General features: G+C 41.2%; 1 protein-coding gene and 1 long non-coding RNA gene across 6 annotated transcripts in view; one reads left to right on the top strand and one right to left on the bottom strand.

Moving 5' to 3' along the window:
- The window catches only part of LOC112550903, a 42,428-nt gene extending 31,188 nt beyond the window's left edge, over window positions 1–11,240 (top strand). Inside the window, exons 4-5 of one of the 2 annotated variants that reach the window (XR_003094971.1) lie at window positions 8,697–9,312; window positions 9,991–11,240. This is a non-coding gene — a long non-coding RNA (uncharacterized LOC112550903). Of the gene's footprint in view, window positions 1–8,696; window positions 9,537–9,990 lie in introns of both variants that reach the window. The other variant, XR_003094970.1, reaches the window with a different exon arrangement.
- NFIA (nuclear factor I A) overlaps window positions 1–24,272 on the bottom strand; it is a 429,137-nt gene that overhangs the window by 339,916 nt on the left and 64,949 nt on the right. The gene's annotated exons all lie outside the window — the stretch shown is intronic.

The raw sequence follows: 24,272 nt of genomic DNA, 5'->3' as shown, positions 1-24,272 counted from the left end.
GGAACTTTGTTATGGAATTTAACTATATGTAAATAGCTTCCCCCCCAAAGAGCAAGTACCATAATTGACAGCAGTAGATCTTTTGATAATTAATTGCAGTAAATTATCACTTGGCACAAAGAAGGCATAATTCTAATTAATTTGTAACCTTTCCAGGATAACACTGAATTGAAAATGGCACTGCTGTAATTTTTTTTTCAAGCTAACGTGGAACTGGAGTGCAAAATAATTTGTGCCGTTTTCATATATTTTTCTCTGTTAGATTGCCCAGTTATTTCTCGGAGATCCCTGCATCATATAGCGATAGCCCATTCTGGCTGAAGTTTCTTACTCACAGCGTGCATTTACAAGAGACACTGGCTGAGCAGTAGCGGAGCAATACTGCGCTGTAGTGCGCCACAGCATGGACAGTGCTAATACTCTACTGCGCAGTATCATTAGGCTACTGTGCACTAACGTCATTTAAAAGATGTTTGCTGGCACTACTGTGCAGTAACACTGGTTACTGCACATTTATTTAGTGCTTGTATTAGCAAGTACTAAATAAATGTGCAGTAGCGTCTCATGTAGACGTGCCCACACAGAATTAATCTGCTGGAGAATGTGACAGCATAACTACTTACAAAGATCTGGGACAGTGTTATATTAGAATAGCAAGACCATGATTCAATGATTTAATGATAGGGAAGTGGGAATCTGGACTCCTGGTTTCTCTTCATGGCTCCACCATGAACTACGTTTTAAGTGTAGCAGTAGTCCCTTTCATTGCTGTTTCACCCAGACCAAGTTGTCCAAAGAATCAATGTATTGACATTAGACAGACCAGAGTGTGCTTAGTTAGAGCTACAAGGTCTGTTTGGGCTGATCAGCCTCAGTAAAGGAGCTTGTCGACAAATTACAAGTAAGTCTTATCCTTCCTTCACCGCTGGGGATATGAATACTCTCTCCAGTCTTTGACAATTACAGAGAAGACCTACTTGGTAAATTCCCTCTATGAAAGCAGAATATAGGATGGCCATGGTTAATCATCACCACATCTGATAGCAGAATGGTCCCTACAGGTCACAAAATCGTTGAAAGCAGGAAGCTACAGGACCACCAATGGGTGGAGATGTCCTTCCTTCCGTACTAATTGTGTATGTTGATTCTACAACGAAGCTTGTAGGTTCATGGGATCAAGGTCAAGATTTAGGTCCTTCTGAGTGTCACACAAGCTGCTTAACTAACTTCACTGCAGCTTTTCCTTCTGTTCAGCAGAGATAATATTTATTGGCTTCACAGTTGAGTTGTGAGAATAAATTAACGTTGGACACATGCTTTAAGATCCTTAGAAAAGACATAGTAAATAAGTGCAAGTGTTAAATCAAATTGTCTGTCAAAGATACAATTAAACTAGATGACCTATCAAAGATGAGAACATGTATAGTGAACAGGTCTCTAGATTCTGTAATGTCAGCTACATTGGTTTCTTCCTCCTTTGTTGATTACTGTTAGCCTTGATAATGATCTCAAAGATGATATTAGCAGCCTAACTTGTACTATGCTTTAATCTTGATTGCAACAGATCAAGGCTTGATTTAATTGCTCTACAATTAATTAGAAATGAGGCATAACCCCACATTTTCACTCTAAATTGAGGATCCATTTATATTCATTTGGAGCTCATGGTGGAACAAATCGTTAAGCTATAAAAGATTACAACTGGCTAGAATTAAAGTCAAGCCGATTCATTAACCCAAATGGTGGCCCAGAGATTACTGACACAGTATTGCTGGTCTGCTGATCAAAGGATCAAGGGAGACATGACCAGATGACCCTAATTGAAACAATCTCCACTGAATTTTGTAAATGGATGAACTTGAAAGGACTAAGAAGATATTCACTAACTTCTGTCAACACGGAAAATAAATTGGTTGTAGTAGCTTTACTGTATAAAAGCTGTAAGGGAGAAAAAAGAATACAAAAAGATAATGGCACTATTTTAAGCAAAGCATAAAACAAAAATATTTCTTATTAACTCATGTAGGATAGCTTATCTGAATTGTTTGTAGCTGCCTTTTATAGCTGTTGAAACATGTGGAATTTATAGCCAAAAACCTCATTGTGACTGCCCTATCAATGACCTCATCACACCTGACCTATAGGGAGAATCCTCTCTTGGGGTTTTCCAATAAATCCGTCTGCATGCAAAACTTCTCTCTAGAAAACTTGCCAGTTGGGTTGAATTAGGGATGACAGTTTTACTGTGTGAGCTACTGTTCACCAGGGACTGAGCAGAAATCACCTACTTTATTCTACATTTCAAGATGAACGCATCCCTTATCCCATGTAGTGAAAGGACAGATTTTAAACTCACCAAATGTCCCAGGTTATGAGCTCTGAATTCTGCATAAAGGGGAGGAGGTATAGCTGCATGGTTCAAGTACTATTAAGAAATGTGAATTCAGTTTGTTTCAAATTTTAAAGAGTAATAGGTTTAAAAATTAGAAATGAACTGAACTGTGACTTGTTTTGAAAGGCTGGTATAGGCATCAGTAGAACTGTGTATATCCCTCTGTGGAAAATAGAGCAACTGAACATAAGAACTTCTTGAAGACAGGGGCTATAATTCTTGTCATGAAGCGGGAAGAATTGGATGCAGATAACTAGTGATGGACAAACTTCAAAAGGTTCATGGCTTGTGCTTGGTTCGGATAAGCGTCCATAAGCTTTGATGCATATCCAAAGCTTATCAGAAGCTTCTGTGCCTGTAAATATTGGGATGGAAATCATGCAAGAACAGGCTCTCTCATGAGATTTTTCTTTTTCTTATTTTGGACAAGTATTTTCCAGTCATGCTTGAAATACAACAATAATAGTGATAAATAATGCTTGGTGGTTAAAGAGCGCTTTACATCTACAAACACAGACAAATGCATGAAAGATTGCTCCTCTTGATATGTTTTGGATTCTTTTTTCTGGAACCACAAAGAACAAGATAAAAATATTTGGGGAGAATAGATGACCCAGATATTTTGAATCTCTAGTAAGAGCAGAATCATGCTGACTTTGGGCACTTTTTTACTGTATCAGTACTGATGCAATTGCTTCCACAGAGAATATTAAAAAAAACCATACAGGTATAAGGTAAACAAGAACTCGTCTATACAACAAGAATAACGATAACTCATTAGACCAAGAGACAGACACAGGTAGAGAAAGAAAGAGACTGAGATTGTGTAAGTCATCTTTGTGATAATACCAACAGAATTCTATCAATGTAAAACCGACTAAAAAGTGCATCAGAATTTGTATTAAATGTACATTTTTTTTTTCATACAGAATATAGAAATACCTTCTTTACAAATACAAAACAAGACTTTTTTCCCCAAATTGGCACAGGGGAAAAAACCCTTGTTTTATAATCTCACTAAATACATTGTCTATCATTAAACTGGCACCGAGCCTAGAGGTACTGCAATACCAGGTCAGCACCTGGGGGGCCAGAGCCAGCCCTGACACCCTCCCCTTGATCTTAGCCAAAACCAAAAGGACAGCTTAGTGCAGCCCATCTAAATAAGACATACTGTACTGCCCATTAAGTGCAGCCCTCCTCAGCGCTGACTCTTTTCCAAGTCATAGTGAGCCACAACATTGCAAATATTCAAATGCTTGGTGAGCACTAATTCAACAACTTTAAAATAATTTAAAATCATTTAATACGTTCACTATTAATTGAAAAAAAATACAATACAATTAACTTGTAAATCAACAGCTCTTTAAATCATTCCAGAGAATGGCAAATTATGCCCTGACTTTGCATGGTGCCCAGGGAGAGGGAGCCCAAGGGGCCTCCCTCTGGTCTTGCCTCTCTGAGGAATGAGTAGCAAACTCAGACTGAATCCAAGGAAAACCACAGATTGCTCCAATGGAGAAAGATATGTGGATGGAACATGACGCTAGCCCTTCCCTCCTCTTGCAGTGGTTGATGACCTGATCCAACGAACAGTGCAGTTCAGAGGTGGATCTGGGAGGGGGGACATACACTGGTATACTTGCACCCCACTTTGATTCCTGGTCCACCCCAAGTTTAAAACCAACTGTCTGGCAATGGTAGCAGCATTTCTAGTCTGGCAGTGCTGAAGGAGTCACCTGACTTTATGACTTACAATAATCCACCTGATCCCTTCTAAACTCTTTATTCCATAGGTGTTAACAATCCTCTCCTTTTTAATGCTCGTGATGTTCCACTTTATCAAGCTATCCTTTATTCTGCAATTTGCTATCTGTCAGCTGCTCCTGGTAAGAAAGTTCCTATTTCACAGCACAGCAGATTATTTGTCACTCATTCCAATGAAGTTATATTTGTTTTTGCTTCAATTTTAAACAGCCCTAGCATCCAAACATATTAGTAAAGCTTCTAGTTTATTTTTAACTGGAAACAAATCTGTGCTGTTTTATATGTGACAACGCACCTCATCATCTGCACCCCCATTTTCAAAATTCCATATCTACCCATGGTAGAGTCAATGGTAATATTTCTATTGACTTCAGTGGGAGTTAGCTAACTTTTTATGAATTATCCTAAGTAATGTTGAAACTTGCCTAAAAAAAAGTAACTCCAAATCCACATTTTATCATGATTTAAATGGAACATCACTAATATATAGACATATATATAGAGAGAGGATGTTTCATTTTAATCATGGAAACATGTGGATTTGGGGTTACTTTTTAAACTGAAAATTGGGGATTGTTTTAAATTAGAGAAAATCTGGATCCCTGGTAATGACCGTACTATTACCGACTAGCCCCTAAAGCAATGTACAATTCTGGCAGCATGTGACTTCCTTTTAAGTTCTGGAATTCAATTCAACCTAGTTTTAGACTTGAATAAGTAGTCCCATTTCTTCCTTTTAGAAAGATCACAAAAGTTATTACTGGACAAACACTTTTCTGCCCCCAAAGCTGCAAGGATTTGGTTCATTCACTCATATTTTTAAAGCATATATGAAGCCACAAGGAAATCTATAACATATCATTCAATCAATTTGTTGGTGTAAGTCCCTCTCAACTTTTCTTTTTCCCAGGACTGTCAAAGTAAGGGGTCCGCAGAAACCCATTTTGTTTAGACTCAATCTAGAGTCTTATGATAGGTTAGTAGTGGCGAGCACTTGCCTTTCTATAGTCAAAGGGGATAATTTCTTTGCCACCTGTGGTCAAAGTGATCCCTACTAGGATTCTCTCCAATCCTAGACTCACAGATAGTATAAAGAGCAAGATAGCCTTGGTCTTCAGCTGATGAATCATTTGTACCCACATCTTTAGGATTCAGACCATTGCAATCTCTTCCATCTGCCATCCAAAATAACACTTTACCTCTCAGCTCCATGGGTAAAGTGCATGGAAGCGAAGTGCAAGGCAATTTCAAGGCAATTGAAATTTCAAATTCAAAGATTCAATTCAAAATTGAATTGAATTTCAATTGGTGCATCTTTTCTTTTGGAATTTAATCTCACTGACTGTCTTCATGAACTCAAACCAATCCCTTTTAAAGTGAGATGAAAAATGTATCTCAGTTTCAATAGCTGCAGAATCTTCTTGTCATGTGGGGCCAGATTCTGTTCCAGTTGGGAGACACCCAGGTGGATTTAGGTCCCTAATAATTGTGATGCTATTCCACTCTGCTCAAGTCCCTACAAAAACTAATGCAAAAGATGTGTGGATCCTCCTGTTCCTTGCTGCTTGTTGTAACATAATCTTAAAGTGGCTGCATCTAACAAATGTGATGGGTTTTGTATGGTGCATACTATTACAGGGCAAACCCAACCATCTTATTTCACATATGCCATCAAAGAGTTGTGAGATGATCATTCTGTGTCACTCAACATGAGTCAGAATGCAGCTGGCTGTAATCTTTAATTCCTCCAAAAATTAACCCAGTGTTTGAGATTTTCTCAAACTATTAATTTAGTTTCTTAAAAAGAGAAAAAGAGGGAGAGTTTGAAAATGCAGGTGCAGAATGTTTGTAATGAATTGAGCCCCCCCCTGCTTTTCACAAAATCGAAAGATGGACAGGGATACTCCCTTCTGCTCACCAAAAAGAACCAGCAGATGTTCACAGCTGGAATTCCTGGCAACTCTTTTATTGCTTAAGGCCTGGAGTTTCCAGGCATCATTACTGAAGGCCCTGTTTCATACAAAATCAAGAGCCATGGCCAGATGCATAAGATTGGATCAGGGTGTGGGAGGTAAAGAAAGTCCAAGAATGGAGCTCTGCAACTATACACCCCAGCGTTTTGTTTTTTTACCAGCTGGACCTTACTATCTTATGTGTGAGACAAGCTGCACCGCTTTCACAAGGTGGTTGTATCTTTGCGTGCAAAACATCCAGTTGCCACAATGATAAGGAAATGGGCAGGCTGCGTTTCAAAGCATGTGCTCTGAGTACTTTCTCTTTCACATGCACCACATGAGTCATTGTGATTGTCACCTGACTTGTAAAGTGCTGTATCAGAAGTAAAGATATACAGAGAGAGGAATCTAAACAGGAAAACAAATAAGATCCAGCTGTTGTTTTAAGAGAAGTGAGTAAAAAATACTGAGTGGGCAAATCTGCACGAGATGTTTACTGTGGAGCTGACTAATTAGCGCCACAGTAAATGTCTCGGTGTGTACATGTGTACCTCTATTAGGTTGCAGGAAACTAATAAACTCTACAGCAGGGTAGTACTTGCAAATAGAAGTACTACCCTGCTGCCGAGTATTTTTGTGTGCAGAAGTGCACATGTAGACACTGACTCAGCTGGCTGGGGCATGAGGGTGCTTCAGTGTGTGGGCTGCCTGCTAGCTAGCCCTGCAATGAAGCATCCTCGTGCCCCAGCCAGCCCCTCCGCAGCTGGCATGCTGATTCCCTGGAGCCTGCTGCCAGCCACGGCTGATCCGACTAGGCTCCACGTGTTGTGCCTGAATAAGCTCTGGTGCTGATTGCTCTGGAGCTTTTTGCTCCCAGGTGCATGCTCAAACAGTGCACCTGGGAGCAAAAAAACTCCAGAGCAATAAGCTCCAGAGTGTATTCATGTGCACTAACTGCACGTGTGGATGTGTCCAGTGTATCACAGTTTTGAAGGTTTAAATGATAGACTATTTTACTAAAAGTACAATTTTAAAAAGATAAGGGGTATCAATAATCACATACAATTTAGTTCTTTTTCATCATCGCTATCAGCTTACCCCAGAAATACCCTAACATTTAAAAAAATATTCTTTAATTTCCATCAAATTTTAAAAAATGCTTGGATGTGCACTGGGGAATTTCTGAAAAATCTGGCCGTATATTTTAGCATCTACATGTAGACTTATGAGCCTACTTGCTTTTTGCTCATGAAGGTCTAATGGGCCAGAGTATTAAAATGCATATGGAAGAAGCAATTAGAAAACAGTTTTTAAAGTAGTGTAAACAAACACAGCACTATCATGCGGCTTTCTCTGTTTTGCAGAGAAAATTGTAACAAGTTTGTGGGGGCCAAGATCTCATGATCTCCCTGCATTGCACATCCACTGGACATGTAGTTAGAGTCAGGCAAATCCCAGCTTTTCCTGGCACTTGAGGTAAAGGAGGATCTCAATTAGCTGTCAGTAATAGAGGGCCAACTTCATACTGGAGGAGGTCTGACTGCATCTGAGTGGACAACAGATGAACCGGTAAGTTAAATGTTCTCCTGGCAATATGCAGACCTCTTTACAAAGTAAATCACTTCAGGAACATTTAAAGTTATTCTTGAAACAAATGTGTATTCACTACATGGCTCTCAGAGCTGTACATAACACACTATGGCACTACAATCTATACTACCTGTCAGACATCTAAGTGGAATCATATTCCACCTTGTTGTCTCCCTAAAAAATGTGAATGCAAAAGGGAGGTGTGCCATGCTTGTTGCTTTTTGTGACTTCAATTGCAAAAGGCATGAAGGTGCTTTACAGAAGTAGATGCGTTAGCAGTTTTCCAGGGACTTGAACAGGGATAGAATAGGATTGTGCTTAGGTATCTAAGTAGTACTTAGATACCTCACAGGTGAAAAAGGATCTGCAGCTAAAATGTTACGTAAGGTGTATGTAAAATATGACCTATATTAAACGTGTTATGATTGACTTCATGAACTTACACTAGATTTAGTGAGGGGAAGCCTGGTCTGGTGGCCAGGGAAGAATGGGGATCACAAGGCCCACGTTCTGTTCACATGTCCGTAACATATTTGTTATGGGAACCATGAGCAATTCACTTAGGACACGATATTAAAGTTATTTAGGTGCCAACTCAAACTAATTTCAACTGATTCACCGACCTTTAAGTCAACTGGAGTAAAACAGCTAAATAACTTTAAAATTGTGCTCTGACCCTCCTTACAGCTCAGTTTTCCTAACTGTAAAAAGGAGATAATACTGAAATAATATAGGGAGTATTTTCAGTATTATCCCCAGTCTACCTTTGATATCTCTGGATGGGGGCTGCCGTTAGTGAAAAGTGAAATCTTAACATGAACTGACAGCTTACAGTTACACTGAGCATGTACCAGACCGAATGGTTTCTGTTGACCCCAACAGTTTACAGTGCCAAACATAAAGTGGAAACTTGAAATTATTTACAAAAAATTAATTGCTTAAGCCTGTCCACTGATCAGCTGTTTCTCTACTCCTGCTTCATTGTTTCCTAGTGCTTCTATGACTCCAAGACCCTACTGAATAAGCAACCTAGCTTTAATCCACACCAAGCTCCCAGTAGCTATTGTGCCAGGAGAGGAGTGTCTTTTGCAGCTGTGCCGACAGAGGAGAAAACTGCCTGTTCCCCTGCATTGCTCAAGTCACACACACAACGCCGCAGCAGGATAGGCACCGAGCGGGGTGTTTCCACCGTTGTGCTCCAGTACTGTCAGTTGCCCGTCTCTCCCAGTAGATGATGCTAAAGTGCGATTATTTTGAGCAACTTTAAGGAATTTGAGCTGTTTAAGGGAAGAATGAAACAAAATAGGGCATGTTAATTAAATAGCTCATTAGAAGTGATTCTTTTTGACAGACAGGTAAGACCTATACTGAAAATCAGGGACCCACAGTTCAAATCCCTTGTAAAAGTAGCAGGATCAGTCCCTCAGGATGCTGTAAGAAACACCCCCAGTCTCAAACCTGAACGTACTTCGGTGTTTTCACAGACCTTAGCTCAGAAGCGCAAGCTCAGTGTGGGGATATTGTTCAGCAATCTCACCATCTTTTCATGCGATTTTTCCTGTCATCAGAAGAGCTCTGCCTAAATCAGAATGACTCGCTGACATTTTGGTAAGCTCGGGCCTCGGAGCTGCAACTCCATGGCTGTAAAAGTCTCTATTTAATACCTGGCAGACGACTCTCCCACGCTCAGTGTGATCAGCCCTCAGAGCACAAATCATTTGCAATGAAAGATCCTGCAAGAAGGGCCTCTACTTTCTAGATACGTTTCGAACAGACCTACTTGTAACGACAGAAGGAAGAAATGTATCCGTGCAGGTTTCCAAGCTAAGCGGGTATTTCATTTTGTCAAGGATTTGGGGGGTTGGTAGAAATGGATCCTGTGCTGAGGAGGCTGGCCCTAAATGTCCACTCCCTCAGAGTCTGCGGGGGGTTAGTGGAGTTTGGACGCCTCGCTAATTCTGCGAGTTGGTTTGTAGGCTTATAATGCAAACAAAACGAACTAAAGTTCAGTTCAAGTCCTCAGGCTTCTTATTAAAACAAATATTGAATAAACTCAATATATTTTAGCATGAAAAATATGCTAGTATTTGCTGCAAGCGTGTTGCTGTTTGTATTCTTTTAGCTAAGAAAAAAAAAAGCTTACAATCCAAAAACAAATTTGTTCCTTTTGCCCTCAACATTTGCCCACTTTGGAGCTTATTTTGTATAAACACATGCACACATACTTTGCTTTTAAACTTCCAAGTTAATCTCTAACTGATTATGAATATCTATGCATGCTTACAGATAATCCTTGACCAAGCAAGACAAAGGCTGGAACAGGAAAAAGAAGGGCAGAGATGTGAAGTGATGCCCCATGGCTCCCCAGCAGATGAAAGGCACATCAGAAACAGAATCCAGGTCACCTCATTCACAGTCCACTGCCATGTCCACTGGCCCACGCTGCTGCTATACTGCCGCACTGGTCTGGTTTGACGTACATTGGAACTATGACATAAACACGCCAGTTCTCTATGCTATGCTATAGATGCAACCATAAGGTTTCCTTGCTACTAGTTGACCCTTTCTGCTGTTAGAGATATGTATTTGGACACTTGGAAATACTGAGGAGTATGACATCCCTGTTTTCTTTAAGGCAACTGAAGAATGCAGCATGTGTGAACTGTAACTCAGGTGCCTGGAATGAACTTCCAAGAGCTTTATAATCACTTTCCTAATACAGATTGAAAAAAAAAAAACCCCAAAGGATACAACAAATGATACATTTCAAAAAGAATATTGCTCTTAGGCGGGTACTAACAAGGCTAAAAGACTCTGGTATCCAAAAGAGGATTCTTCCCCGTACTAGGAGGAAGCCCTGCAGAGATTGTCAAATAAGTGAGTAGTATTTTCACGACGTGCCCTAAGAGGATGCTCGCATGCTCTGTTCAGGGTGCAGTGCCAGTCTTCTTTCTAGTTTAAATCAGAAACAACATTTTTTGTAAAGTTGCTTTTAGGACTTGACATTCACTACGGGCCAAATTCTTCTCTGATTTGCACCATATGCAGTCTAACAGAGATAAATGGACGTACGCAGGTTATTAGGCAGAACGACACTGGCCCTTTGAGTCCCACATGCTGTCCACATGCTGCTTACTCTTTGTTGAAGGGCACTCAGGCAAAGTGGTCCCCACTCCACAACTCTGAAGTGCATTCCTCCCAAAGCCTGCCCCTTCCTATTTTACCCATCCAAGATGAGGCCCGTTAGAAGAGGAAGCCAAAGGCACAAAAGATGCGTCGCCCCTTGAAATCCATCCCCTTTCTCCCCCTCTCACCTCCAAATCCGTCCACCCCACTAAATGCTTCCATCCTTGGAGTCTCTTCACTGCACAGTTTGAGCAGCAGCTGCCTCAGTTTCCTTCAAGTGGTCTCTTTTTCGAGTGCATATTCAGGAGTTCCCACCTCTCCCCTCTTGAGCTTTGTCTTAAAGCGATTCAGTCTGATGCAGAAACTTCACTGCCTGGGAAACTTGCCTATGAATTGCTTTTGTGTGTAGCTCCCATGAATTGCTTTTGTGTGTAGCTCCCATCCCTGCTGGCAGGGCTGAAGAGAAGTCAACAGCCAGCTTTGCTCACCAGAAGGTGCAGGCCAAGATCCCTTGAACTGATATTTGTTCCTTAGGGGCTTGCCAGAAAAGCATGAACAATGAGAGCTCCATAAAGTCTCTTGCCCTACTGGGTGAAATAGTAAGAGAAGATGTTATCCAGGGCACAATTCTTCCTGTAGATCCCCCAACAGGATTTGAGACATCCCTTTGGGTTTTGTGGGTGACACCTCCCTTCTGCTCCCCTGCCAAGACATGCCTTTCGCAGTGTCATTACTAAAGGGCTATCACTGCTTTTTTGGAAACCTAAGTCATTGGTTTTCAAACTTTTGGCCCTGCTGGCTGGATGAGTTGTGGGGTTGGTTGTGTGGTAAACACCCGGACTAGGCCCAGCACTGCATGCCTGTATCCCACATCACACCACCCAAATCGGGCTCATGTGTCTTAAACCTGCTTCATGACATCCAGATCAGGCCTGGAGCATCTGGATCCTACCTTAGGGTACTTGAATTGCACCTTGCATGTCCAGATCCTGCCTCATGCCACCCAGATTGGACCCTGTAGACCAGATCAAACCCTGTGCAGCAGGATTTTGCCTTATGTTGTCTCAGACCCTCATGCCTGATATAGTGCACAGGGACATGCTATCTGGCCTGCAGGGCTCCCCATTGGTCTGGAAATTTGGCCTCTGGAGAGCAGCAATTAATGTTGCCACTACCTCCACACGTGGGGAGCCCTGAAGGCCAGATGGCATAGCTCTGTGGCCTGGATGTGGCTCATAGGCTGAGGGTTGAGCACCCCTGTTTTCACTCAACTGAAACCGTGCCGGCTGAGGAAACCTATGAGAGGGAAATAAGAACTGGAACAACAACTTTGAACACCAGGGAGGGAGGGAGGGAGGGTCAGCAAGCAGCCAGGAAGTGAAGGGGCATTTTCCTCAATGGTCAGATCAGAAATAGAGCTGGTGAAAAAATTAAAGACATTTTTGGTGTGTTTTTTTTTTTTTTTTTGCCAAGAATGTCTCTTTTCACTGCAAAATTCCAAAATGTGAAGTTTTTTTGACCAACTGCACCAGGTTTGACTGTGTAGTTTTGCAAAGAGTTTAGACAACAGGATGGTTTGTATAGGGATGATCCTGCTGTAGGCAGAGGGTTGGACTAGAAGATCTCTGAAGGTCACTTCCAGCCATACTTCCCTATGAGTCTGTGATACAGAAGCTGGGTCATTTCACAAACTTGGGGTCTTTTTGACACAGAGTCTAAACCAGAAAACAAAATGGTTCTGGATCCGGAGCTTTCTAAATAGCATCATATTCCAGATTTCTAGGATTGGACATCTCTACCATATTCCTGAAAACCTCCTTTTTAAAGGAGCATATTATAGTAAGTAAATTGCTTTAGACAATGTGTGTGTTTAAAGTAATATTCATGAGACAAGAGGATCACTGGACTTTATCTCAGACTACGACCATGCTGTTTTTCCCCCTTTATTTCTGGAGGTAACTCTTATTGGTAAAAGTCAATATTTGCTGTATTTTGCAATGTAAAATACTTGTCATTCCTGAGCACTAGAACAATATTCCATTGAATTGCTCTGGTGTACTGGACTAGTTGCACAGATGTCCTCTTTTCCTGAGCCAGATGTACAGAGCGCTGCTTCCAGCTTAGCCCAAACTGGAACATGTTGACAGAATAACATAACTGAGACCAGACATATTGCATTTTACACTAAAGGTCACACAAAAAGCACAGGCTGCACATAGCATGAGCTGTTTTACATAAACATCCATTTGGTTCAGCTTTGGTACATGGATTACTGGAGGAATGTTTGGGGAGGACACGCTGAAAAGCAGTTCAACAGATAAAACCTTCACTCAAGGAATTACTCCGGAGCTTGTAGGCTCTTATTAGAACAAGTGCGAGATGCTGCCCTTTTCAAGGTGGCAACAGGAAAAGTCTGATGGAAGTAGATTTGAGCAGGATACTTTAAGAAGGATGGAGACATTTTGTGATGAAAGGATTTCTGAAATTTTTCTTTCATGGCTCAGTGCTTTTAATTCAGCCACATTCTTACCTAGTCAAAAAAAGCCTTTACCACCTGCAAACTGAGAATAATAACAGTAATAAAAAACCAAAACAAAACAAATTAGATAATTAAGAACGGTGACAAGCTGATCTACAGGGAAAGACAGGTATCCTAAAAATCAGATTCTGCCATCAGTTGCATCTTCACAATCCCTTGGCCTCAAGGGGTGCGTCCAGATGCTGGCCCCAGCTTCCCCTACCCCATCCAGGTCAATTTGCCACAGCTGGGCTGTGCGTGCAGGGGTATGCCCTGGGACAAAAAGCAGCGGCACAAAGATCTTAGAAGAAGAAGTTAAAGAAGTTAATTAAGAGCAGAGTTTGGCCCTGGTGTTTACTTGAGGAAGAACGTGAGAACAGCACACGAGAAATTAAGAAGTTAAGTTATAGATTTGCCAAAAAGCAAGCACCACTTTTAATGCTAACATAGCAATGGAAGATGGAAGAAGAGAATGGTGCCTGGATCTGGATGCAGCCACATTTTAGGTGAGAGGCTGTGGTTCAAGGTCAAATCAGGTTTGAGTCCAGGTTTGAGGGAGCCAACATTTTGAAAGCCTGGCCTAATAAGATAGAACTCTTGCAGGGTGCTCCCCATCTACAGACTGCAATTCCCTATGAGACTTCAGCTGAAAAAGGAGTGGAAAATGAACCGTTTCAAAGTCTGGATCTAACCTAGTGCAGCAGGCTCCTGAGCAAGTCCCTTACTCTCCCTGTGCCTCAGTTTCCCAATCTGCTGAAATGGATTTTTACACTAACCGTGTTTTAGGGGATGTTCATTTAATCAATGTTAATAAGATCTTTAACTTAAAAGGCAACATGTGCTGCTGGTGCTACATATTACTATGACCGTGAACAACTGTACAGCAGCAAACTAATGTCGGCATGCTGCAGAGGAAGAATGTCATTACGAAGGCAGATCCCATTTCAAGCTATCAAATACATAGGAGTGAGTCACTACTTGATGTTGTTCTTTAAATGATTTGGTTTATGATCATTACTGCTTAAGTCTGTGCTATAAGTGTTTTGTCATAAGGACACCCTTTTCTATTCTTATGTAAAAATGCAGAAAGTTAAGAGACTGGAAAATAGAAAAATAAAAATGCTTTAAGAAAAGGCATGTCTGGTTTGCCGTGCGCTAAATACAATCTTCTTTGTCTTATGAATAACTTTGAAATCATTTTTTCTATCAGTCTGTGTTGAATACTCTTATCCCTTACACTCTCATTACAGTCTGACCAAGATTTATGACTTGATAATTGTCTGAATGTTAGACCACAAAGTATCACTTTTGTTCTCTCCTGCCCTTAACAGTGACCTTTGGGATGGCAGGCAGAATGAAATGTGTGATTTTTGTATAGCCAAACAGGGTAATACAATCTCCCAGCACTGATAAAGCAAAGACTCAAATTTCTGTAATATTGAGTACATTAAAGCGGCACACAAAAGAGCGGCAAAGGGGGTGTGAGTAGTGGTAGGGGTGAATTTTGCAAACTTTTAAAAACAGTTTTGTAGGCTCCTTTAGATATATTTGGTGTATCCAAAGCAAAGTTTTGAGTCTAAGTCAAGGACAAACATTTTTGAGCTTATCATTAGATCAGTTTTATAGACCATTTTCTCAGGGTTTTCCTGAGAAATCATCATCCAAAACATAACTACAGAACTTTACATTACCAATGCTCTGAAATAAAATGTGCATTGCCACATAGGCGGGCATATTTTATTCTACATAGTGACTGCGATAATATGCACAAGAGACACAGGCAGACAAGCTATTGGATAGGGTCTTTCTTAACCTCTCACCTGCTGCGACACCACTGGCAAATCACATCATATTTCTGTGTCTCTGTTTCTCATCCCCGTATTTTGTCCTCGTGCCCATTCAGATAATGAGTTCTTTGCAACAGGAACTGTCTCTTGGCATATGCTTATATATGTCTGTGTGATCACCCGATGGGTCAGGCCTCTAAATATTACTACAATACACATAATTAGCAATAACAGGAGCAGAGTCAGACAGATCTGATCACTACTGAATACTGCATCTATAATTCACACTGCAAACCATCCATATAAGTTCTTGGTAAATTCAAACTCAGGTTCATTTGCTGAGATGAAACGGGCTGGTCTCATGGGAAAAGCAGAATGAAAATACTGTGAGACACTGTCAGCATTAACTTAAATAAAAACAATCCTGATTCATCATTGTGTTACTTCTGTTTTAAAGCAGTAACTGCTCTGACTTAGCATTTTCTTTATGAAGGAGACATTCCTTCTCTTATCTGAATCTTTTCCATTGAAATCAGTGGAGTCAAGACTTGTTTGAAATCAGAGTAACAAGTGGCAAATCAGACTCAGTGCCTCTAAAGCACTTGTCTGCAAATCCTCCTTTCATGGGAGACTATTAAAGATGGCAGGCAAATTCTCTGTGTGCTAGTGTATGAATTGGCTGTAACAAGGTCTCTGGGGACTATGAGTCTGCCACGTTTAAAAGTGGCAGCACCATACAATACATACTGTGCACAATGAGCATCACATCGCTGAAAGTGAAGACTACTGCTCTTGTAGACTTGGGACTATGATTTCATCTTGGAAAAAAGGGATGGAACTATTCCTTCAAAGAGACTCTGCCTGGCCTGGGAAAGTCAATTAACTACTCTGTGTCTTCATTTACCAATCAGTAAAATGGATATAATGCTTATTTACCCTAAGACACTGTGCTGCACTGAATACTGTGCTTACAAAGCTTACGAAGGCTTCCTGAGTACTGATGAAAAATATAGACGTGGGATATACTGTATACAGAGCAATCCATAAAGATCCTGAAGCAGGAGTATTCAGATCTGAGGTTTAAATTTGGACTCATCTCTGAACTTAATATTTAGCTAAGTAGAGCTACAACATACTCAGAATATTGCTGGCTACAGGCTTAACTACCCTAAAGACTGGAGATAGGATATAGAGGCCTCTGGCAGATGTTACATTTGTCAAGCATTGTAGTTGAGTATCACATGACAAATTATAACATGCCAACTGGCCACACATTAAAATTATTGCAAGATACTTCTACACCACAAAGAAGTTGATGTTCAACAAGTAATTTCTTTGTGGCTTATCTGACTTTTTTATCCAGAGATAAACTGGTTTAGTGCTTGTCATGTTATAATTTGTGCAAAACACGTATAACACATGATGGCTGGATCCAGACATGCAGGCATGTGAAGTTTGTGGTGCCATAAGCCTTTTTGAGGTGCCACAAACCACTCATCTTGCATGTTAAACCATGCGCTATGCTGCTAATTTGCAGAGATAGGGCAACATTTGCTACCAGGATTTCCTGGTATCAAAAAAAATCCCTGAAAAAAAAAGCAGCACAAAGCACACCAAAGTACTGTGCTGGGACAAATGCGGAGACGGGGGAGCAGCCCATTGGGCTCCAAGCCCCTGTCTCAAGTCTGCCAGGGGCCAAAGTCTTGAAATTCCAGGATGCCAGCTGAAATTTAATCCAGGATGTTTGAAGCAAACATTTTTTTCAAGCTGGTAGCCAGTCAGTGTTCAGTATGAAATGCCTTGGTGGTCTCAGTACAGTTACTGCATTTCAAAAGCTACTGAGATGGACATTTTTGGCAATCTTAGAGAAGAGACCAAAGATTGAAGATGGAGACTATGAAGCCCGCCTTTTAACCAGTTGCGGTTCCCTGCCAGACTTTGAATTGCCTATTCTGCATAGCAAGAGTAGAATATCAGTGTCCGTTTGCTACCTTTCAGATGAACGATGTTTGTATACAAAATAATTACTAGTTTAGGAGCGAAATGACATCCAGCATTTCCTAGCATCTCTCTTCTCTTCCATATCTCCAATGAGATTATGACTGCAAACTTTTGGAACTGAAATGAATGGCACAAAGATTGCATGTACTAATTTGACTATACCACCCATTCTCTAGTGCCAACTGGAGTATTCTCTGTACCACCTGGACCAGCCAACCTAGAATGCCTATAAATAAATGCCCAGTTTGAAGGCACATGCCAGAAGTGTGGCAGATCGGGGAGGGGGAAAATGGCACAGTGGCAGATAGGGCAAGAGCAGAAAACAGAGCAGCAGATCAGGCAGGAAGCACAAGGCAGGATCAGAAAGCTGAGCAGCAGATTGGGTAAGAGAAAGGGGTTGAAGCAGTTCTCAGGGGCTGTGTCTACACGAATGGTGGACTGTGCAGTTGTTACTGCACAGTCATTTAGTACTTATGCAAGTACTAACTAGCATTACTGCACCGTACTGTCCCTGCATGGACTTTTTCAGATGCTATTGCGCAGTAGCAGCATGTCACAATTAGTGCCTGCCAATGCTACCGCGTAGTAGCAGTGAGCTACTGCACAGTAGTGCCTCATGTACATGTGGCCAGGGGGTAGTGCAGGGCTAATCTTTCGCATCCCTGCCAAAAAGGTTGGCGCTCACTATTTTAAAACATATCAGAACTTCCTTACATAGCACTTGATCCTGTGATGATCTTGGTCCTCCTTCAAAGGGAGATGATGAAGGCACTTAAGGCCTGATTTAGTATCCACAAAAATCAAAGAGCACTTTTTTAACTTCAATAGGCATTGGATGAGGTAGACAGGACCATGGTGGATGTTACTGGCAACTCTTAGGAATGAGCCTCAAGCTCCCATAATAACAAAATTGGTTGTGCATGAGTCAAGTTTTGTTACTTGGGCTAGTCTTTCACTCTTCCCGCTAGTCCTCCAGCAGGTAAAGCATAATTTTAATCCATTCTGATTACCATTTGAAATCAGTAACTCTGTGGCCACTTCTGGGTGCTGCCATGAGGACCTACAATTTTAATTGTTTGGGGTGAGTTACAAGGAACTACCAGTAACTAATCTACCAAACTAACATCCCCGCGTGCACAGTAATGCCTTTCAAAGGAACTCACTTTTCAGAATTAAGGGGGTGTTGGTCAGCACTGTACCTAGACTCCTGGTGGCCCTGGGCAAACTTTTAGTAGTGGGCCCCACTTCGCCAGAGATGATGATGATAATAATCGGACCATGGAAAAAATTACCATTTTCAGGCCCCCTTCCTGTCTGGGTCCTGGGTGGCTGCCTGGTTTGCCCATGCCTGTGTTTGGCCCTGGTGTTGGTTATATGTAATGGTATTGCAAATCAATTCCCACAGCTCTAAAACCTTTCCTTTGCATGTCCAGATAAGTTAAGTAATCTGAAAATGAATAGGACTAAATTTTCCCCAAAACAGCAATGAGTAATTCCCATCGATCTCATCCCTGTAGGTGCAATGCACAGGGCTCTCTAATACTTGGATCAGGACAGGCCCACATCTTCTAGGTTCTAGTTCACTATAAATAATCACCATCACTACCACCCAACAGGAAGAGGCAGAAGTGATGAATTTGAAAAAAAAGTGTACTGTTAAAGTATATTTTACTATTACAACCACTTTTGAAATTGCTACAAGGGAATCAATGCATTAAGTAAACATATAACCACATTAGAAGGAAGGAGCAGTTGTTATGTGCATACATATGTTTCACAACACTCACAGTATGTTTTATGTTATATGCAACTTGTTGAGCTGATTAGGGTTTAGGAAACTATGGAGAAGGGAAATTATCCTGACATTTGCAATTTATGTGTGATACAGATCTGGAAACTGCAGATTTAAAAATAAGATGTCTCTAACTACACGATGGCATCAAATAGGAATAAAATGCTAACTAGGAAATCTGAACACATATGTGAAATAAGTAAATTAAAAACAAAAATTGTGAACAATAATTGAGAAGAACTAAGCAAATGCACGCACACATGACAGACTGTATGTCATGCATCTACATCTGTTTCAAACCATATTCGTAAGTTCATCACTGCAGAACCTCTCAGAAGAACAAAGCCCTACAATCTGCATTTTTCAGTACACAACATTAAATAGGGTATGCCAAATCTTTAGAAGTGCTTGGACTACAGATGTAAGTTCTGGCTTAGGTTGTACTCTGTAGAGCACGGATCTAAGCCCTGCAACACTGGAGTTTTGTTTCCTATTCAAGTCTGAGTGGTATCATTGGTATCCTCACTAGACCTAGTTTGTTCATTTTAATATAACACTATCTTGACATTCTGAGGCTTCTAGTTTGATGGGGGGTTTAGTTCTTGCCCGTTCTCCAGTTATCCTGGATTTTATACTATACTTTTCTCATGCTTTGACCTAATCCTCTCTCCTTATTTCCATGGTTTTAATAAGTTACGTTTCCTATGTAAGGATTTTGCCTCATTTTCAAGGCCAATCAGCAGACTGCATTTCATAGGTACTAATGACAATTAAAACAAAGAGGATGTGAGGATTACTATATTTTACATTGTCGTAGCCCTTAGAAGTCCCAGTCATGAACAAGTACAGGCAGTCCTCGACTTACAACGTTTCGAGTTACAACATTTAGAAATTGACACCCGTTTCAACTTTATGACGTCAGTTTTGACTTTACAACACTTGATCTGATGTGATGCCATGCCAGTGAACAAGTTTGCTGCATTGCTTATCTCCCTGGAGAACATCTGTCCAAACTTTCTTGGACACATCCTTTAAGAAAGCAGACAAGACTCCAGAAAAACCTGCAGCCAGGACTCCTGAGAAGAGTCCAGCCAAGAACGCTTCAAAAAGTCTAGAAAAGTCACCTCAAAGAAGTCCTTCCAAATCAATATGATTGCTATTTACAATATAAATACATTAATGTAGCTATATTACTCATCTATAATTGACTGAGTACAAAATTCTGGGGTATTTCTGGTGAAAATAGGGTATCGGGCCTTGGTTCAGGAACCAATCCCCCATTTATAACATTGTTTCTTATAAGAAAATTGGTTCCAACTTACAACATTTTGACTTAAGATGCGTTTTTCAGGAACCAGTTGTGTCGCAAGTCCAAGGACTGCCTGTAAAGTAATAAACTTTGCAGCAGGGTAGTACTTGCAAATATTGTGGAGTAAATACTGTGGAAACATAAGAAGCTCTCTCAGTGATGATGATTCAGATTTTTGGAAAGGTAAAAATGAGGAAATTACGTACATTTTCTGTCTTGACTTCCCAGATATTTTCCCCCTATGTATTCAGATTGACAGGTCTAGAGAAGGAAAACTATGCATGTCCAGCCAGGGCCAGGTTCTGATGCCTTTACTCACATTGGTTGTGTCCACACAGGCTTTTAACTGTGGAGAAGACTAATTAGCTGTGGAGTAGTGTCACCCTCTATATAGTTTCATAGTAGGTAGGGTCAGAAGGGACCTGAGCAGATCAAGTCCGACCCCTTGCCACGGGCAAGAAAGGATGTTGGGGTTAAACGACCCCGGCAAGGTGATTATCTAGCCTCCTTTTGAAGACCCCCAGGGTGGGGGGCAAGCACCACTTCCCTTGGAAGTTGATTCAAGTTCCTAGCTGCCCTGACAGTGAAGTAGCGCCTCCTGATGTCCAGCCTGACATATGTGCAATGGTATTAGGCTGCAGAAAACTGATTAATACCACAGTAAGCTAGTACTGCTGGGGAAAGTACTATCTTATGGTGGGGTAATTTACTGTGATTAAATGCATGTGTAGACACTGACTGCAGGCATAAATTGCACCCAGTTGGCCCAGCCAGCTGGGGGCCAGACTCCTGCCTGCTGCTGAGTCACAGGGGTCTGCACTTTCAGCACCCTCACGCCCCAGTCAGCCTCTCTACCACCTGATGCCACCACCCAGAGCTGACCCCTTCTGCTCTCTGTCAGCCTGGGCCTGCTTCACCCTGGCTCAAATTGCTGCTGTCCTGGGTACACATGTAGACATGCGCCCAGGAGTAGTTTATTCTGGCTCAAACTGCTCCAGAGTCTATTGCTTTGCATTAATTGCACATGTAGATGCACTCATTGGATGTGTCAACACATGCCATTAGAGCTTATTGCTCCGCAGCTTATTGCTCCTGGGTGCGGCCTGCACGTGCACCTGGACCACAACACATCGTGCTGTGTCAGAGCAGCCCTGGCTGGCAGGGGATGCAGGAGGTCAAGCCTGCCAGCCCAGGGCTGCTCCGACTGGGCTCAGTGTGGTGCGGAGGGGCTGGCTTGTGCATGAGGGTGCATCAGTGTGGGGCTAGCCAGCAGGCACCCTCGTGCCCCAGCCAGTGTCTACATGTGCGCTGCTACGCACAAAAAACATCCACAGTATTTGGAAGTATTACCCTGCCAAAGAATTTATTCATTTTGTGTGCCCTAATGGGGGCGCTCATGTAGACACTAAGATTTTTACTGTGCAGTTATTTAGTCAACTTCACAGTAAACATCTCACGTAGACATGCCCAATGTCTAGTACTTTACTCTTCCACTAATTCGAGCACAACCAAAGGGCCTACTTAAAGAATAACTCAACCTGAGCAAGGGTGTCACAACCTGGGCCGTATGTAGTACATTGTAACAGGAAAGCATTCCTCACTACCATGCATTTCCTCTGAAGGAAGTATTTCTTGTGATGGGAGCCTATTCAAAGTTTTGGCTCTCTACTAAGATTACCATGAGAAGTGCAAATTAGCGTCAGCCAGGATGTGGATGTGTGTGTTTGTGGAATTGAACATCAATGTACAAAGACTACTGAACAACAGTAAAATAACATAGTTACTACCAGCCAGAACTGGACATGTTCTGACAATCTAGATATTGACTCCAGATAGTCCACTATCAAATTCCTAAGCCATCAAATCCCCATAGAGATCAATTTGACTTTTTTAAAAGATGCTTCAAGTTTTCTTTTTCTTCAGATGTTTTGAAGTTTAATATTAGCTTTCAGAAAAAAAAAAGTTTATTTAGAACTGGTCCTAGCAAATTAAGTTCTGCCCTGAGAAAGCTTAGAAAAATAAAAAAAAAACAGCTAGCAAAGCAGCATGGATATACCAAATGTCTATCTTGACAGGTGGGCAAGCCATGCCTGCAATGTGTATGCTTTAGCCTCAGTAACACAGAGGATTCCAGTCCTGTACTCTAGTTTTATTTTGGCATATGCAGAAAGCCGCAGAAACTGAAATTTAATATCTATATATTTCATACAGAACTTTTTATCCAGAAGTCTTCCAAAGGCATTACAAAATTGTATGCACACAGCACCAATGAAACGCAGCTACCTGTGAGAAGAAAGGTGGCAGCTAACCTATACGCAGCATAAATTTACACCAGCATAAAACCTACAGCTATACCATATGGCTCCTATATCCATGCACAGCAGACAAGGACTTTGTGGAATGAACAACATGAATTTTCAAAATAAAATAAAAAAAACAACTATTTGGGGAGGACATTTTATAATTCTATTAAACTTAGTATTCACTGCAGGGGAATAGATGGCATAGGATATTGGTAATGAGAGCTAGAAACTTTCATCTTTGGGATAATGGCTTTTATTTTGTCGGTGACCCTAATATAATGTCCAGAGACGTCAATGGAAGTCTTTGTATTGATAGTATTTGACATCGCAGCATGTTCTTGATCTGTAATGATTGACAGCTGCCACCAGAGAATGGATCCTCCTTTCCTGTAAAACACTGAGTGGAGAGAGGTACCCTAGATCCTTCTTAGTCTTAAGTTAGGCAGAAGGCAGCTGAGGGTGGCACCTTATAGATTAATTTATTTAGAGAGGCATGGGCTTCTGTAGGAACCAGCCTAGTTTGCAGATGCTGTCAACTGTACCCTATGAAACCTCGTGCTTCTCTGAAAGATTTAGTTTATAAGGTGCCATCCTGCCCTGCCTTTTATACAAAATTGATCAACAGTCTCAGGAGAAATGCATAGATTGAACTGGGTAGAGACTGAATCACATGAATCTCCATGACAAGAATAAGAGATGGTTATTCTAAACAGTAATGAGATACTTCAGGACAGCATCATGGCGGGGAGCCAGAGTTGCTGCCATGCTGCCATCTCTGCTACACCTGTTGTGCAGATAAATGTTATAGTGTGTTGGATATCACTGATTTGGTGTGTACAGTACAGACTGGAGAGGGAGATAGGGTTGCTTCCCCAAAAAGCCAACAACAATTCTAATAGTTTTATATCATTGTAAGACTTGACCAAGAGGAAATATGACAAAACAGAAATGAAGTATTTTGTTTTCTCATTTTGCAAGGAAAACTGAGAGTGAGTCACAAAATGCAGATTTGTGTGTGTTTGCAACCTGAATGCCAAGCAAGTGACAGATACTGTGGATACTCTGAATAGTATTTTGCACTGTCACTTCAGCCTTTAAACAGTTTAATTTTATGCCCACATGGCCATTACTATTAGCATACTAATAAATGTTTATGAGATTATACTGTGTAAACTATAAACTTTTACATATTATTAATTAACCTCATGCACTGAAAATATACTCCTGGAAATATACTTGCTTATAAAACAAGGGAGCAGTGTTTGGGGAACTGAGACAGTGAAAATTGATTTGTCTATTTAAACCATAGAAAAAGATGGGTTTCCTGGAGGATAAATGAGGGTAGAGGCACACAAACCAATTACTGCAAGGTAAACAAGGGCAGGGATTTAAAGCACATCAGCTCCTCAGTGGTAACTGCCCTGTGTGCATGCTATTACACCAGGGTAAATAAGAGCTAGCCCATGGTAGTTGCTCCTGTAGCTTAAGCTCACCTTCTGATACTGAACTATTTGAACAACAGCCTGTTTCGAGTTCAGACCTTGTCATTCAGATGGCCGTGCCATTTGTTGAAGCTTCCTGTTTCAGTTACTCCCATGATACATGTGCTCATTGTCTTGCATCCAGGTGTCTCGTGAAACATTTTATGGCCTCTATATAAGGAGGATACCACATCTGCAAGTGAGGAGTAGCTCTCTCTCAGACATGTGGTACCAGCTTACAAGCACATGGC

This window comes from Alligator sinensis, unplaced genomic scaffold (assembly GCF_000455745.1).
Source record: "Alligator sinensis unplaced genomic scaffold, ASM45574v1 scaffold588_1, whole genome shotgun sequence".
NCBI classification, from domain to species: domain Eukaryota; kingdom Metazoa; phylum Chordata; order Crocodylia; family Alligatoridae; genus Alligator; species Alligator sinensis.
This window is presented reverse-complemented; position numbering and strand designations above follow the sequence as displayed.